The following is a 5,921-nucleotide window of genomic DNA, read 5'->3' as shown; positions in this document are numbered from 1 at the left end:
ACATCAGTAGCATTACGACACTCCTGATCGTACCATGGGTTTCTTGATGGTGGTTTTTGGTACCCAAGTGTTGCTTTTGCTGCAGTTTGTAGGGAGTTGGAAATTATTTGCCATTGTGCTTCTATGCTATTATCGGGACAAGAAGTGCTTTCGTCAAGCTGATGCGTAAGTTGAGCGGAGTAGGCCTCGGCTACCTGTTGTGTTTGCAGTTTTTCGACATTGAGTTTCCGTGTTGTGTTAGATCGCACCTTTGCTGCAAAATTAAGACGAGTGCGAACCTTGGCTGCTTCATCCGAATCGATATTCGCTCCACGTATAGATCGAACGTCTAAAACACTGGATGAATGCCTTCCGTCTATCACAACATGATCAATGTGATGTCTCGTTGTTTGCTCAGGAGAAATCCAGGTGGCCTTGTATATATCGAGATGCTTGAATCAGGTGCTGCTCAATATCAATTTTTTTTGCTGCTTCGAAGTCAATCAACCTCATGCCGTTGTCCGATGTTTCTTCATGAAGGCTGAATTTTCCGACTAAGATATTTCCCCTTCCGATTTTTGCATTAAAATCTTCTAGCAGAATTTTAATGTCATGGCCAGTCCAGCGGTCACATGCTGTTTCTAGGCGCTCGTAAAATATGTCTTTGGTCTGTTCATCTTTATCATCGGTCGGAGCTTGGGCGCAAATGAGATTGATGTAGAAGAACTTCGCTTTTATGCGGATTGTAGAAATTCGCTCATCTACTGGAGTGAATCTGGAGATTAGGTCTTTTATTCTCCTGTTAACCATAAATCCGCAGCCAAATTCATGTCTCGTTTCATGGCAGCAATAATACAGGGCGTAATCGTCTGATTTACTTACGCCCTTGTCCCTTTCCATCACATTTCCTGTAAGGCAATAATATCGACTTTGCACTTCTTGAGTATATCCGCCAAAGCGAACACTGCGCCTGTTCTGTACAACGTGCGCACATTCCAAGTGCAGATTCACAGATCGGGGGTCCTTTATACGTTTGCGGTGACATCGCGCGGAGGTCAGCAGTGTCCACAATTGAGATGAAAGAGGGACTAAGATAAGCCTGGACTTCGCCATATTAAAACCAATCAGAGCCGTTGCTTGGTATCTATCATCCCCTACGCCACCCTATCCATACATATAAACATTCTATAAACCAATTGTTCAATTTCTTCTTGTTGTTGTTGCTGCTCCAATTTTTGCATATTTCATGTTTTTATGGATTATTATTTTTGAGATACCCAATGTTTTTTTATGTTTTCTGGCTTTGGTCCATTGGCATTTGTTCGACAGACAACAGAGACATGGACATGGTTTCAAACTAACATAAATACCCCAGCCACCCCTCAACGACCATCCACGGAAGTGAAGTTCGTGCTATCTCAGGCATGTATCTGTCTGTTGGCTTTCTCTTGATGTTGTTGTTGTTGCTGGTGTTCCAGCAATTTTGTTGGTTATCATTTATTATCGTTTTTATGCGAAGTTATAAAAATTCATGTTTGGACGTTTTTTTTTTAAAATTCGATTGGATGTTGCTATTGATGTGTATGTATTCGTGTGTGGGAGTTCCTGTGTGTATGTCTGCCTATTGGAGAAAATATGCTGCAACAATTGTTTAAAATCGATTTTTTAATAGGCGACACATAAAATCATTGGTTGAAACGAGTTTTCGTATGTGTGTGTGTATGTGTATGTGTGGCATTGTAAGGGCAATTTAATTTTAATGCCTCAGCTTATGAAAACATGTCATTTTTTCCGGATATCTTTTTTATGCGACAGTAGGATTTAAATATGGGATTTGTTGTATTCGACAACGGATTTTTAAAAAAGGCCTTTAAAGGCGTGGATTTTTATACCCTACACAACTATGTTGTCAGGGTATTATAGCTTTGTGCAGCCCCAAAAGTTTGTAACGCCGCGAAATATTGGTCCTAGTCCCACCTTTAAGTATACCGATCGTCATATCTCGACTAGCTGAGTCGATCTAGACATGTGTGTCCGTCCGTCCATTATAATTTGTAAACACGATACAGGCCACCGTTATGGACCAATCTTCACGAAATTTTGCATGTAGGATAGGTTCTGGCCAATGAAGACCCCCATTGTTTCTGGTAAAGATCGGTTAATTTTAAGGGGATGAAATACACCAAATACTAAATTTTTGTCGGGTTTTCTGGTTGCCCAAGAGGCCGCCATTATAGCTTGAAAATCGTGAAATTTTACATGGAAAAGAGGATCGGGCCAAAGAATAATCATGCATGTTCGGATAAAGATCGGTCAATATTTAGCGGTCAAATGGACCCTGACTTTTGTGTGAAAAATTACAAAATTAGGATTCTATGGCGTATATATTTACTCCTAGTAGACATAGACCCGAGAAGTTTATAGTATATCCAAGAGAAGTGGCTGACCTTTAATGTGATAAATTCTGACTCGATTTATGCGTGTCCGTCCATCTCTCCGTATGTTGGTGTTAAATTGTAATCAAAGTACAGGTCGCATTTAAAATCCGCATTGGATGAAATTTGGCACAGCTCATTTATTTGGCTCAAGGACGAACCCTATTGAAATTGGGAAAAATCGATTCAGATTTAGATATAGCTCCCATATAAAGTTTCGTCCGATTTTATGTAAATGGTGCACCAAGGTCCCTATATATCGTTCGATTTGGACGAAATTTGGCATGCCGTACTGAATTGAGCCTAGAGTGATGTCTGCCAAGTTTCATGAAAATCGGTCCGCATTTAGATATAGCTCCCATATATAGTTTCGTCCGATTTTATGTAAAAGGTGCACCAACGTCCCTATATATCCTTCGATTTGCACGACATTTGTCATAGCGTACTAAATTGAGCCTAGAGTGATGTCTGCCAAGTTTCGTGAAAATCGGCCCAGATTTAGATATAGCTCCAATATATAGCTTCGTCCGATTTTAGATAATTGGTGCGCTAAAGTCCCTATATATCTTTCGATTTGCACGAAATTTGGTACAGCATACTGAATTGAGTATAGAATGATGTGTGTTAAGTTTCATGGAAATCGGTTCAGATTTAGATATAGCTCCCATATATATTTTCGTCCGATTTAAGGTAAATGGGGCACCAAAATCCATATAAATCCTCCGATTTGCATGAAATTTGGCATGTCATACAGAATTGAGCCTAGAGTGATGTCTGCCATGTTTCGTGAAAATCGGTCCATATTTAGATATAGCTCCCATATATAGATTCGTTTGATTTTATGTAAATGTTGCACCAAAGTCCCTATATATCTTTCGATTTGCGCGAAATTTTGTATGGTGTGCTGAATTAAGTCTAGAGTGACATATGCCAAGTTTCGAGAAAATCGGGTCAGATTAAGGTACTTAATTAGGCCCAAAATGATATGTGCTAAGTTTCGTGAAAATCGATTCATATTTAGATATAGCTCCCGATATAGCTCGTCCCATTTAATGTAAATTGTGCCCTAAAGACCCAAAGTTTGGCCTACTGTCACACATGTTTGTACAATGTACTGAAGTTACTACAACCTTTAGTGTGTCAAGCTTTCTTGAAATCGGTTCAGATTTACATATAGCTTAAGCTCCTATGTATACTTTCGTCCGATTTTAAATAAGTGGTTCACACATATTTACGTTCGTTTAATGTTCCTTCGAAAAGGCGACGTCTGTTAGGATACATATAAGGAATATGCCCAAAGTTGTGAAGGGTATCATATCGTCGCCCCGCCGACTTTAGGCGTGGATTTTTTAAAAATATTTTTGGACACACCAACAAAAATATTTTTTTTTTCAACCATCACAAGTCTTGATCGCCCACTTTTCGCAAAATTGACTATCCTTAATTCCGCATAATTTCCATAAGCCATTTATTGCCATTGTGGCTATAGCCAAGAAAAGTTTCTGCGAAAATTAATGCCCATATTTGCTAATAAGATTTCTGACAATTTGTAAATCCACCTAGACTTCATCACCTCCTCCACCCTCCCTCCCTTTGTCTCCTTGCAAAAATCCCAAGTCATGAATAAACACAATCGCCTTTTATGCGATGGCAAACAAAAACGCCATTGTTGACCTTGTTAAGACTTGTTAGCTTACCTTGCACAACTCATCTATACTCCATTCGCATATATTTGTATATGCATCGGTGTGTGTGTGTGTATGTATTGATGTTTACAAATACCTATTTACTCGCAAATACACACACACATAAGCAGGCAAATATTTCAAGGTATTTAGCTTTAGCCTACTGTGTTCAATACCTACAATGGTCACAACAAATAATCAGTGGAGAATTAAATCAGATTAAATTATCAAAGACAGTTTTTGGAGGTCTTAGTTAGGGAGTGATGGGGGAGGGGTGGTGATTATTGGGTGTGGAAAATTATCTGGCTATAATAGGTGAATTGAAGGACAATTTAAGAAAATAATGAATGAATTTAAAGATTAATTTAATAATGATATGCTTCTTGAAATAATACATTGGAAATAATGTTTAAAAAATTCCAAGCCAAAGGTTTTGAAGGCTTCGAAAAAATAAGTTTCAAAATCCTAAAAATAAAAACCAAAAAACTGATTCTTATTTCGATACTATTACAATTGAAACTTTATTTTTTTAACTTATATATATTTTTTTTTCATTTCAGGTAAATATATTACAATTAATTACCTATATTAATTTTTTTTTTATTTCAGGTAAATAATAATATACAAATTCTTATACAATTAATTTGAATCTTAATAGGTGAGTAATTTTTTAAAATTTATATAAATAATAATAAAATAAAAAATAATATCCACTTTGGTTCAGAACACAAAAAAAAAAAAAAATGAAATTGGAAAAGGTACCCATATATAGAGGCTATCATAAAAAGTTGATTATCTTTGGTTGGGCCTCCCAATGAGAACCAAAAATACAAAATAAAGGCATTTTGGGAGCTACATTTAAATGTGGAGCAGTGAACCATTGTTTAGACTATTCCCTAGCAATCAATAATCATTTCGGGAGGTACCTTTAAATGTGGACCAGTGAACTTTTGGTTGAAATACCAACTTACAGGCAATTCGGTTGGAAAGGTGAAGACACACAATGATGGGAGGTACCCTTATATGGGGGCTATCCCGAAATATAACACAATATCCAAACTCCGGTGTATTTTTCGAGGGTAAAAAAAGTTTTTCTATATGGACAGAGACTACCGAGTTATTAGCTCTTCTATAGAAATTCCCTGGCCTTTCATTCCCTTATATAGACTCCCAGTCTCTTAGCGCGTAGATTTGGCCATCAGATCGTCTAAAGACTCCCAGGAACTCGAGACGAAAATAATATTTAACCAGTAAGGAAAGAAGTAAAGTCGGTCGGACGGGACCGACTATATGATACCCTTCACCACTTTGAGTACATTCAAGAGATGAATCCTAACAGACGTTGAATTTTTGAAGGACTATTAACATGAAAATGTATCCATAAACATGTCATTCTGCAACCTATACTAAATTTCTCGTTTGGTCAGGAATAACGTTGCTTCTTACAACGGAACATAATTATGTAAATCAATTTAAGGGGACTCCCCCATTCTCGGGGTCAAATTTTTTTTTGATTTAATTCGATTCTACACTAATACAAGAATGTCTCTACAAAATTTCAAGTGAAAATCTCAAGAACTCTTGAAGATATAACCGATTTATTGCATCAAGTGACGGCTAAAGGGCTTCTCAAACTTTAAACGCGTTTTTCTCTTTTGCGAATGGCGGGCACGATAACTCAAAAACTAATAACCCAATCGATTTCAAATTTTTACACGTTTCTCTGTGAGTGTATAGCTAGGTGAAGATCTTCCTTATTTTTTAAGTTGGTTTTTGGTCAAAATTCGGCGATTTTTCAAAAATATTTTCTCAAAGGTCCGCC

The sequence above is a fragment of the Musca vetustissima genome, unplaced genomic scaffold, assembly GCF_032173495.1.
Source record: "Musca vetustissima isolate MV318-11 ecotype Yass unplaced genomic scaffold, APGP_CSIRO_Mvet_v1 utg2604, whole genome shotgun sequence".
Taxonomy (NCBI): domain Eukaryota; kingdom Metazoa; phylum Arthropoda; class Insecta; order Diptera; family Muscidae; genus Musca; species Musca vetustissima.
This window is presented reverse-complemented; position numbering follows the sequence as displayed.